This window comes from Bubalus kerabau, chromosome 5 (genome assembly GCF_029407905.1).
Source record: "Bubalus kerabau isolate K-KA32 ecotype Philippines breed swamp buffalo chromosome 5, PCC_UOA_SB_1v2, whole genome shotgun sequence".
In the NCBI taxonomy this organism is placed as follows: domain Eukaryota; kingdom Metazoa; phylum Chordata; class Mammalia; order Artiodactyla; family Bovidae; genus Bubalus; species Bubalus kerabau.
Window position 1 is genome coordinate 127,871,518 of NC_073628.1, and position 12,692 is coordinate 127,884,209.

A 12,692-nucleotide genomic window follows, 5' to 3' on the forward strand; every position below is an offset into this window, starting at 1 on the left:
CTGAGGGGCCTGGGCCAGGCTTGGCAGCGCATAAAGAAAACACCCTCTTCCATCGCTTCCCATGTCCAACCAAGGGCTTCATTTAACCTCATAAAAAACTGGTGTCTTTGGGTAGGTTACATGAGATGGTTACATAATGGAGAAACTTAAACACACGTTGGCTCTTCTCAACTTTTTCTTTAGGCAATTTCTGGGTTTTGCCTGGTGCCCCTTGCAATGTGCTTTTGTTTTGTTTTTGTCTCTGGTGTGAAAAAATTTAAGTATTCTTCTAAATCGAAAGTAAAAAAAAAATCTCTCCTGTGGAACGTTTTTCTTAGGAGATCAACGTCTTCACCATCTTTGCCTATTTCTGAGCTTGAACTTGAGAAAAATTAAAACATGATGCCCAGGTTAAATGCCACAGACCGCAACTTCAATTCTAGGAGAATGCCACCGTCAGGTCTGTGGGCCCTGTTTCATCCCCTTTGTGAGAAGATGAGTTCTGACTAATAATCTCATTACAGACTTTTGCCTGAGGACACAGAGGCATGTCAAACCTGGGAACTTTTATGAGGCATCTGATTCAGCTAGAATACCACCTCTTGGGTGAACATAAACGTTCTCAGATTTGGAATTTGAGCCTCATTTTCCATGACCAGAGGGGATCTGTTCTAGCAAATTCTCCTGGGAGCCGACACTAACTAAGGGTGTCTCAAGGCCAAATGAAGGCGGCTCAAGAGAATCAGTAAAGACACATCCTCGTCACTTAAATTTGTGGTCCTTCCTTCTGGCAGAGTATCGGCAGGCAACTGAAATTTATCTGAGATGCTCAGAGATACATTTTTCTTTCTCTGCTGTTGTTATTGTTGCTGTTTAGTTGCTCAGTCATGTCCGACTGTTTGCAACCCCATGTGTCAGGAAACATTTAACAGGAGGCTTCTTGCGTGCTGTTTTGGATCTGTCAGGAATCCTCTGTTCCTTATTAATTCCTGAATATTCAGGAATTAATCCCGGGGGCTGAGGAATCCAGGCATTTCCTTCATTAGTTTTTCTATATGGTGATAAGTACCCTCTTCCTTTTTATGAACCTTATGGTAAAAGTGATTATTTACAACCCTCTCTCTTTCATATGGATGACCTCATGTTTCCTTGTAAGTTTTGATTTTATCTCTGCTGAAAATAGCTATCTTGTAAGACAGTATAAATACCTACACCATGCTGAGTAAAACACCTCTGCTCCATCAGAGCTTTGGTCCCTGTGTCTTGCTTTCTCTCTCTCTCTTTCTCTCTCTCTCTCCCTCTCTCTCTTTTTCAGGCTGATCCCCTGGAGCACAGAGGTCCTCTTGGTTCACTTTCCTGCCCTGGCTTCTAAGACCCTCTTGAGAAGGTGCTCTGTGCCTTCACCCCCCTTGAGAGGGCGCATGAGGCCTCCATGAACAGAGCAAGCCCCGTGCCAGGGGCTTTACTGGCTTTCTGCATAAACCAAGGAATATCAGCCTCTTTCTTTCTCCTTTACTTTCTTATCGGTCGACTCCAGATCACCAGGTTCCTGTCCATTAAAAGACCTGAACACCCATGGACTGTAGCCCACCAGGCTCCTCTGTCCATGGGATCTCCCAGGCAACAATACTGGAGTGGGTTGCCATTTCCTCCTCCAGGGGATCTTCCTGACCAAGGAATCGAACCCATGTCTCATACAAGTTTCCTGCATTGTGGGCAGATTCTTTACCATTTTTCAGTCTTTAGAATATGTTAAAGCCTACTTCTTTTCTAATTTAACAAATCTATTTGTCTCCCCTTCTTCTAAAACATTACTTGGCTCATCACTTCATTGAGGCACAGTGTAACTTGAAGGCCTGATAGTCTCTGAGCCCAGAGTCCGCTTCCTTATCAGATTTCAGGAAGCCAAGCTCAGATGCCAAACCTGGGCTGATTTCGGGGCGTCTTGACTGATCACCAGATCTCAGAACGGTGTGCTTCAGATACATCATGGACTTGACATTTTGTCAAGTTGGTGTTCTTTCTAAAATAGGTTCATAAGGAACAGACTTGTGGTTGCCAAGGGGGAGATGGGAGAAGGAGAGAAGGACTTGAGAGTTTGGGATTAGCAGATGCAAACTAGTATATACAGGATGGATAAACAACAAGGTCCCACTGTGCAGAACAGGGAGCTATATTCAACACCCTGTAATAAACCATAATGGAAAACAGCACGACAAAGAACACACACGTGCATAAGTGAGCCACTTTGCTGTACAGCATAAAGGAACACAACACTGTAAATCAACTGCAATCAAATTTCAAAAATAAAAAGAAATAAATAAAACGGGCTCATAAGATTCTTTGTTTCCTTATCTCAGTGATTGGTGGTTCATAGCTTTATGCTAGGACATGGGAAAATGTTTAAGGACTATGCCTCCTACAGATAAGCCCACTCAGTTCATTTGAAATAACAGTGTGTGATAATAATGACCTTCCCAAAGGGAGCACTACAGACCAGTGGGGGCAAATCCTTGGGAGTGGGATAGCCACCTGGGAAACCCCTGAAGTGGGATAAGCATCCAGAACTTTCCACCGAGCCCCTCTTTAACTCAAGGCATGTATTCGAGAGGTGTGTGCTCTGATTAGTACGGTCAGAGGCAGTTTTCCTGGACTTTCCAGAGTAGTCAGCATGAAATTAAAAGATGCTTACTCCTTGGAAGAAAAGTTATGACCAACCTAGATAGCATATTGAAAAGCAGAGACATTACTTTGCCAACAAAGGTCTGTCTAGTCAAGGCTATGGTTTTTCCAGTGGTCATGTACAGATGTGAGAGTTGGACTGTGAAGAAGGCTGAGCGCCAAAGAATTGATGCTTTTGAACTGTGGTGTTGGAGAAGACTCTTGAGAGTCCCTTGGACTGCAAGGAGATCCAACCAGTCCATTCTAAAGGAGACCAGCCATGGGATTTCTTTGGAGGGAATGATGCTAAAGCTGGAACTCCAGTACTTTGGCCACCTCATGCGAAGAGTTGACTCATTGGAAAAGACTCCGATGCTGGGAGGGATTGGGGGCAGGAGGAGAAGGGGACGACAGAGGATGAGATGGCTGGATGGCATCACTGACTCGATGGACGTGAGTCTGAGTGAACTCCGGGAGTTGGTGATGGACAGGGAGGCCTGGTGTGCTGCGATTCATGGGGTCGCAAAGAGTTGGACACGACTGAGCGACTGAACTGAACTGAACTGAACTGAGGACACCTGATCTATAACCTCAGCTTTATAAGCTCCAAATAAGAATGAAACACAGCAGCTGACAGTCACCAGGACTATACTGAACACCAACTGCGATGGAGTAGACAAAGAACATTACAAAAAGAGACCGTGGCCAGGAAGAACTGCCAAAAACAACAACAACAACAACAACAACAAAACTTGAGGAGGCTGAGAACAAATGAAATAATGTTATGGGGACAATTATAAACACCAGTCAAGGAGCACAAAATCAGATCCTCAAATTAGGCCTGCTTCTCTCTCACGAAGACTTTAATCAGTGTTTACACAGCATGTCTGTATTTAATTATGGAGAGCAATTATGCAGGTACATCGACAGGGCCTCCGAGCAACTCCTCGGCGGTTCCTTCTAAAGAATCCCAGCTCAGCCCGAGGCCTGGGCTCCTTCTCTGCTCCTCCACTACCTTCCCTCCAGCTTCACCAACCTCCCCACTTCCTCCATTTGGCTTTTTAGGGCCAGCAGAAAACTATTTCCAGCAGTAACACAACCTTTTTGCAAAACTGTCATATTTGAAAGAAATAACGTATTCAAGTTCAGTTGTACCAGAAATGAATAAAATCAAAGTAATGCCTTTTTTAAATCAAAGAGATTGAGGCTTGAGTGAACAAGCACCCACTGGTGGAAAACAGTCGCTAGAATTTATGGTAAACCATTCATGAAAGCATTGCTTTTGTTGTCCATCTTTGCTTATGGAAATTCCCTTTCCATCTTATACCAGTCTTACACCAATCTTGATAATAGTATTCCTCCAGGATCCTTGGTGGAGAAGGTGATGGCACCCCACTCCAGTACTCTTGCCTGGAAAATCCCATGGACGGAGGAGCCCGGTAGGCTGCAGTCCATGGGGTCACAACAAGTCGGACGTGACTGAGCGACTTCACTTTCACTTTTCACTTTCATGCACTGGAGAAGGAAAAGGCAACCCACTCCAGTGTTCTTGCCTGGAAAATCCCAGGGACAGGGGAGCCTGGTGGGCTGCCGTCTATGGGGTCGCACAGAGTCAGACACGACTGAAATGACTTAGCAGCAGCAGCAGCAGGATCCTTGGGCTTCCTGAATGGCTCAGCAGTAAAGAATCTGCCTCCAATGCAAGAGACAAGGGTTTGATCCCTGCATCAGGAAGATCCCCTGGAGAAGGAAATGGCAACCCACTCTAGTATTCTTGCCTGGGAAATCCCATGGACAGAGGAGCCTGGCAGGCTACAGTCCACAGGGCTGCAAAGACTCGGACACAACTGAGCAAATAAACAACAACACAAATCAGGATCTTATTCAGCTTCTTGGCTCTCTGTGAATGTTTTCTATCTTAGTCATTTCATTCACCCATTGAACAAGTAATAAATGAACACATACTAGGTGCCAGGCATTGCTTGGGCCCATGGAAGGCACTGGTGAACAACACAGACAAGCATGGAGCTCCTGTTCCATCAAGGAGAGAGAGACACAATAATCAACACACATTACACGTAACTATAGCATGTTACGGAGAAGGCAATGGCACCCCACTCCAGTACTCTTGCTTGGAAAATCCCATGGATGGAGGAGCCTGTTAGTCTGCAATCCATGGGGTCGCTAAGAGTCAGACATGACTGAGCGACTTCACTTTCACTTTTCACTTTCATGCATTGGAGAAGGAAATGGCAGCCCACTCCAGTGTTCTTGCCTGGAGAATCCCAGGGACGGGGGAACCTGGTGGGCTGCTGTCTATGGGGTCACACAGAGTCCGACACGACTGAAGTGACTTAGCATAGCATAGCATAGCATAGCATAGCATAGCATAGCATGTTAGGGGCTAGTGAATACTGGAGCAACAGAAAGAGTAAAGGCGGGTAAGGGAGATGGGTGGGGATGGTCAGGGTGAGTCTCACTTTGAAGATGACCCCTGAGTCAAGACCTGAAGAAGATGAGGCAATGTGTGATACAGAAGGTTTAGAGGAAGCCCAGAAGAAAGGAAGGAAGAGCCCAGTGACTTTTACAGGTGTCCCTCTGGATTACAAACTCCTGCAATGTCCAGTTCTCTAGCAACTCTGCACCCCTGTTCCAAACTGTTCACGACCCATCCCTTGCAGCTCATCACAATGAAACACATCCATCCTTCCCAGTCGTCGAAGCAAGCGTGGAGGAGGATGGTGCTCTGGGCGACCTCCACAAACCTTCCCTCAGAACACTCCTGATCCCTGTCTTTCCTCTGGATGCCCGACAGATTACTCCCTTTGAAGTCCAGGAAGAAACTCAAAGAGGTGTTGTGTGGCTCTTCAGGAAACTGTGTCTACCTTCTTCCATTGGGAAAAAGCCTTCTTGGTTGCTTTCCATTATTTCTGAGTCTACACTGATCCTGGGCATACGTAGCCAGCACCACACCCTCCCAGTTTTGCAAAGCCCAGCGCTCTCATCCTTGGTCCTGAGCTCCTCCTGCCATCCACACCTGCTGCGCTGCCGTCTAGCTGAGTCTCAGGCTCTCCTACAGCCACTCAGATGCACGGCAGCCTCCGTTCTGTTCTGACTTCTCCCACCCTTTGCCCCAAGGTCTGGACTTCTTGGGAGTGAAACCTGAAAGATCCCATCACAGGCATGAAGCACAGTCAATGTAAACAATGTAAAATAATAACATGGCTCTAGGTTAAGAGGGACTGGGGGGCTTTGTTACTGCTCCTTTTCATCTTCTTCAGGGGCAGATTTCCACCTCCTTTTGAAAAAGAGCTGATGAGGTTTTCAAAGCCACAGTATGAAGAGTAAATCAAGGTTTACTTTAGGCCACAAGCTGGTACAGGATTTAATGACATGTAGAAGGGGACACTTGCTGTCTTGTCACTGACGCCAACAAGAAGAGAACCAAGAGGCTTGCTCTTAGATGACACTGACTTCTGAGCTGGATACTCTTGACTCCTGAGTTTGCAGAAGTCCCTAACTTCTTAAGCACACAAACTACAGAAAGAGTGCTGGGACAAATCCGCTATGCTTAACCGCCTCAGAAGCAGGTGTGATATTTGGGTGTATGACATTGATATACCGCTGTTCCTCTCCCACACTGAGGGTCTGTGGGTGGACCCTGACTGTCCCCTGAATGGACACACCCTCTGCCAGCTCTCCATCATCTAGCAGATCAGGACACAGGGCTGCAGATGGTCAGAGAACCAGGAAGAGCACCCAATCTCCAGACAAAAGCTCTGATTATTAGTAACGTGAATAGCACTTTCATCATCTCCAGAACAATCCTTCAAAATGAGCGAAGAAGAAATGAGAAGCTGATTGGAGTGGCTTCATTACGGTAAGTGTTAACTTAATGTAGCCTTCAGAGGAATTCAGAAATGTGCCCTTTCACAGACTGTTACGGAAATCCATTTCCCTTCTTACGAGAATACTTTGTGCCTATACATATCTACGTTACAGCCTGCAAATGCATTAATTAACATCCTGATTATACTTCTATCATCAGGGATAATTTGGAGAACAAGACATTACAAAAGAAGGCAACCTTGTTAAGTGTGTATTTTGCTTGACCCAAGAGCAGAATCTGTAGGGCTGAGGGGGAAGGACAGATATGTGACAACATCAATTCAAGCATATAAAATTCCTACCTCGGTTTTCAGAATTAGAGACTTCTAAGGCTGGGGAGGATTCTGAAGACCATAATTCTATTCCCTCTTGCAGCATTAAAAGACACTAAGGCCCAACATCACAGTTTATGAGATGGCCCCGGAAACACAAAACAACACAAGGCATGCAGCCCTGGATCTCATGGACCAAGTGGGCCTGGGATGTGAAGAGTGGCTGGTGGAAGACATCCACATGTCAGTTCAGGTGGGGGCACCCAGGGAGGTGATTAAATAGGTCCAGTTCTTAAACATCTGTGATCGCAAGGATGAGGCCGTAGCTCTGAGCAGAGGCAACTGGTGAAGTCTATAGATCCTGAACCCACAGAGAACTAGTCTCGGAGTGGTCATCTTCCGGGACCCTGACTGTGCCTCGTGCACGACAGGGAGGAGTTCCTGCGTTAATGGTCAAGCACACAGGTGTGTCCCTCATTCCCACTCTCTTCCACGTCCTGGGTCCCCTCTTGCACGGGGGAGGTCCGGCCGCTTCGTTCTCTCTCTTTCCTCACTCACATCCTCACATACCTGCTTCCCTCCCTGTTCTTCTCAAAGCCACCAGACCTGAGGCAAGACACTGAGGTTCTAGTAGACACTTCTGGGACCAGAGAGGGAGAGGTGATGGCAGGCAGGGTTTGCACATAGGAAGTATCCTGTCCAAACATTTGAGCATGTCCATGGCAGGAGGATGGGGCCCCCACCAGCTAAGACTGCAACAATGTGAGCACTAAAAAATTAAGTACAGTAATAAATTATAAACCTCTGGAAAACAGAAAGTGCTGCAACCATACAGATACAGATAATACTGAGTTAAACAAATGCGGGAGAAGCTGCTGTTTCCAATAGAAGGCCGAGTGCTAACTAATTAGTGCCAAAGTTGGAAAATCATCTTTTTACAACCACCACGTAAAGACTGGCTTGGGCAAGGATCACACATAATGCTAAATGTGGGGGAAAGTCTTGAAGAAGAGTGGAATATTGGTATGATACTAACGTGTCTCCCACAGAATGTTTATGAGTTACAAGGGCAAAAAATGTAGTAACTATCGTGGTAACTCCATCTCCCAGGTGGTGCCAGTGGTAAAGAGCCTGCCTGCCAAAGCAAGGTTCAATCCCTGGGTCTGGAAATCCCCTGGAAGAGGGCATGGCAACCCGTTCCAGTATTCTGGCTGGGAGAATCCCATGGACAGAGGAGCCAAGCCAGCTACAGTCCATAGGGTTGGAAGAGCTGGACACAACTGAAGTAACCTAGCATGCATATAGTAGTAACTGCATAGTAGATTTTGGTTTCCCTGGTGGCTTAAGGGTAAAGAACCCTCCTGCCAATGCAGGAGATGCAGGCTTGATCCCTGGGTTGGGAAGACTTCCTGGAGGAGAAAATGGCTACCTACTCCAGTATTCTTGCCTGGGAAATCCTATGGACACAGAAGCCTGGCAGCCTGGCAGGCTACAGTCCATGGGGTCGCAAAAGAATCGGACACAACTTAGCGACTAAACAACAACATACAGGATATTAATCATTATCTACTGACGTGTTCAGTCTACTCTTCCAGGATGAAGGAAACTAACATTACCAGCGACACAGCTGCACATGATCTGTCTCCATACGTGATGTCTAAATCGGATACAATCTAAATCTACTCACAAGGAAACAGCAGACAAATTTTAAATGGGGAGTGTCCTATGAAATAAGGGAGAATCAAACTCTTTAAAGTCATAAAAGACAGAAGGGCTGTGGAAATCTTCCAGATCATAGGAAACCCTACAACTGCAACTCCATGGCAGCCCAGCACTTCTCTATCTCCTCTGGAAGACATCAGGCGTGGAGTTAATGATAGGGGTTATCATTCCTATATGAACAATAAACAGGTGGAAAATCATAAGTTTATTTTTTTTAATTCACAGACCTCTTATATAACCTATCCCCCATGCTGAGTTTTGCAAAAAATAAATAAGCCCTCTCTTCAAAGATGAGCCTGCCTATCAGCCACAATCCCATTTTGCCTCTGGGCTTTACTTCTTTACTCATTTTTTCCCCTGTATTGTGAATTCACAGCATTCTGAACACGACTTTTGCTCTGTGGTAAAAAGGGATTTATCTTTATACTACAGAAAGAGATTTATACTATAGAAATGTGTATTTATACTTATCCTACTTTGGTTGCTGTGTCTTAATCCCCTTTCCAACTGAACTTTCAAAATGCAATACATTTGAAGATATAGAGTACATGTAATACAAACAACTTTCTTCTGGGAGCTGAGGTCCTAGTTTGTTAGAAATCTAAAATACATTACTTCTTCTACTTTGTATTATAGATATTATTTGTCTAGATCATAGTTATTAAACACAGCCAGAAACTTATCTATTTTTAATACCATTTCCCCTGCCCCCATACTAAGGTGTGTGTACACACACACACACACACAAAACCTAAAGCTGGAAGTGAAAGTGAATGTGGCTCAGTCATGTCCGACTCTTTGCGACCCCATGGACTATACAGTCCATGAATTCTCTAGGCTAGAATACTGGAGTGGGTAGCCTTTCCCTTCTCTAGGGGATCTTCCCAACCCAGGGATCAAACCAAGGTCTCCTGAATTGCAGGCGGATTCTTTACCACTGAGCCACCAAGGAAGCCAAAAAGCTGGAAGGAACCATTAGAAATCAAGCAGACCCCTCCCTGCCGTAGGATGCTAAAGTATCAGGAGCCCTACTTCAGAGATGAGGCAGTCCCAGCTCAGTGGCCCAATAGCTGACTTAAGTTCAGGCAGGCAGGCAACACTAACAATGGGGTTAGGACCCTCCAGAGGCTCAGAGAGGCATTCATTGTACTTTTCCACACAAATGTGGACCATCAGTGTAAATGACTGCATCGTATGGTCTAGTTCTCCAGCCCATCTTGAGAATCACTAATATGGTTTGATTCATTACATTTAATTTTCCACTCTTTGAACAGTCTCAATGCTTTTCTCATAGGAGTTGAAATAAAGGTCCGTGGACTCGGTGCCAACCTAACAGTAGGAAGACTCACAGTGACAACAGCCACCGAGACAGACAACAGTGCTATTATTTGTGCATTAGTTAAATTTACCGGTGGTAAATCTACAAGAGGTGCATTCATGTCTGACAATGCGGAGGCTCCACAAAACAACACGGTCTCTTTGGAAAATAACCCCAGGCTCTAAATCCAAGATGGGATGTCAAGATATGCTTGAGTCCATGAGGAAATGAGGAGAGAGTGATGAGAGGCTACTGTTGTGAACATATTACACCTTTTAAGCAGGGAGAAATTCATTTAATAAATTGATTGAAGCCTGAAACCTAATTAAATCTAAAAGAGGCATCAACCTGAAATGCTAATAAGTTCACACTTAAATTGTATACAAGGCCACGCATGCCTTTAATAATGCATTACCCAAAGTCTTCTCTGTATTCATGTGAGCGTTGCAGCAACGTGACATGAATTCTTTCTATGCTCTACTCTGGCTGCAAATACCTCCACGCAGGCAATCTATCTGGCCACGTTCCCCTTCCCTGTCAAGGGGAATGAGATGTGGTTCTCAAGGGCTGTGATTGTGGCTGTGAAAAGTTAAGTCAAAAGGGTAAGAATACGTAGGTACCTTCCATTAAGAAAAACAATGAAGTGAGTCCTTTTCTAATTACTTGGTGCCCTGGATTTAAAGTAATTTGAATGTGCAAGCCCAACAGTGCAGATTGCCAAACTGTTTCACAGAAACTAAAGCTTCAATTAGTTCAATTTCAACCTGGAGCCCACCTCTACCTAGATGGGCACCCGTAGCACTGGGTACAGCAATCCTGAGGTTCAGCTCTCTCTCAGTTCCTCCTGAGGCCGTGCTCCCTAAAGTGGGAGTGGTTTAGGGGCAGGGGAGGGGCTGGAAAGTAAGCTGTGAGCATCACAATGACAAGGCCTGGCTCTGGGTGACTACCACATCCTCTTACCTGCTCACTGCTCCTGCCCTGACCCCTAAGGACTAGTCTCCTAACATAGCACAGTGTCACTTCCAGCTCAAATCCTTTCCATGACTGCCTATCAGGGATGGTTCACTTTGTGTCAACATGGCTGAGTTAAAGGATGCCCAGATAACTGGTAAGATGTTATTTCTGGGTGTGTTCCTGAGAGTGTTTCCAAGAGATTAGCACTTGAATCAGTAAGCTGAGTAAAGAAGATACACCCTCAGAGGATGAGATGGTTGGATGGCATCATCAACTCAATGGACATGAGCTTGAGCAAGCTTTGGGAAATGGTGAAGGACAGAGGAGCCTGGCATGCTGCAGTCCATGGGGTAGCCAAGAGCCGGACACAACTGAGTGACTCAACAGCAACAAATCTCACCAAGGGTGGGTGAGGGGAATGGGGGCATCACCCAACCCATGGAGGCTCTGAATAGAACAAAAATGCAGAGGAAGGGGGAATCCGCTGTCTCCTGGAGCTGAGACATATATCTCTTTCCCTCAGACACAGACACTACTGATTCTCAGAACTTCTTACATCAGCCCCGCATTCTCGGGCCTTTGGACCAGGACTTACACCATTAGCTCTCCTGGTTAGCAGGCCTTTGTACTCAGACTAAATCGCACCACCAGCTTTCCTGGGCCTCCAGCATGCAGATAGCAGATGGTGAGGCTTCTGAGCCTCCACAGTCACATGAGCCAGTTCCTAAAAAAAATAAATCTCCTCATATATACAGTTGACCTTTGAACACTGTGGGGGTAGGGGCTCCAACCCACTGCCCCCGTCACAAATGCACACATAGCTTAAAGTCTGCCCTCCAAATCCATGAGTTCAACCGACTGTGGACAGTGTACTATTTACTATTGATAGTGTAGTATTTACTACAACTATAGTATTTACTATTGAAAATCATACGTATATAAACAGACCTCACCATTCAAGGATCAACTACATATGTTACTGGTTCTGTTTCTCTGGAGAATCCTAAATAGTAAGCTATCTGACTCGGATAAAATGCATAATAGCTTACAAAGCCCTAGCTGACACATATACACATACATATACACACATATGTATTTTATAATTGTGTATGTGCATAATTTTATATATATATACACACACATTTACACTCATACACATATGTACGTATACTCCCAGGTGACACCAGGGGTAAAGACCCAACTGCCAATGCAGGTTAGACAAAAGAGATGCGGGTTTGATCCTTAGGTCAGCAAGATCCCCTGAAGGAGGGCATGGCAACCCATTCCAGTATTCTTGCCTGGAGAATCCCATGGACAGAGGAGCCTGGCAGGCTAGAATCCATAGGGTCGCACAGAGCTGGACACAACTGAAGCGACTTAGCACACGCACACTCATATATATCGTTGTTGTTGTTCGGTCACTAAGCTGTGTCCGACTCTTTGCAACCCCATGGACTACAACACACCATGTTACCCTATCCTTCACTATCTCCTGGAGTTTGCTCAAACACTGTGATTCATCCAGCCCAGAATTTAGTATGATTTACTCTGCATATAAGTTAAATAAGCAGGGTGACAATATAGAGGCTTGACATACTTCTTCCAATTTGGAACCAGTCCTTTGTTCCATGCCTCGTTCTAACTGGTGCTTCTTGACATGCATTCAGGTTTCGCAGGAGGCAGGTAAGGTGGTCTGGTATTCTTATCTCTTGAAGAATTTCCACAGTTTGTTGTGATCCACACAGTCAAAGAATTTAGCACAGTTAACAAAGGAGAAGTAGATGTTTTTCTGGAATTTCCTTGCTTTCTCTATGATCCTTCGGCTGTTAGCAATTTGATCTCTGATTCCTCTGGCTGCTGCTGCTAAGTTGCTTCTGTCGCGTCCGACTCTGTGCGAC

At 45.4% G+C, this 12,692-nt stretch overlaps 1 protein-coding gene across 24 annotated transcripts in view; it reads right to left on the reverse strand.

The window, feature by feature from the left end:
* Positions 1-12,692, reverse strand: part of HHAT (hedgehog acyltransferase) — a 354,036-nt gene that overhangs the window by 198,520 nt on the left and 142,824 nt on the right. The gene's annotated exons all lie outside the window — the stretch shown is intronic.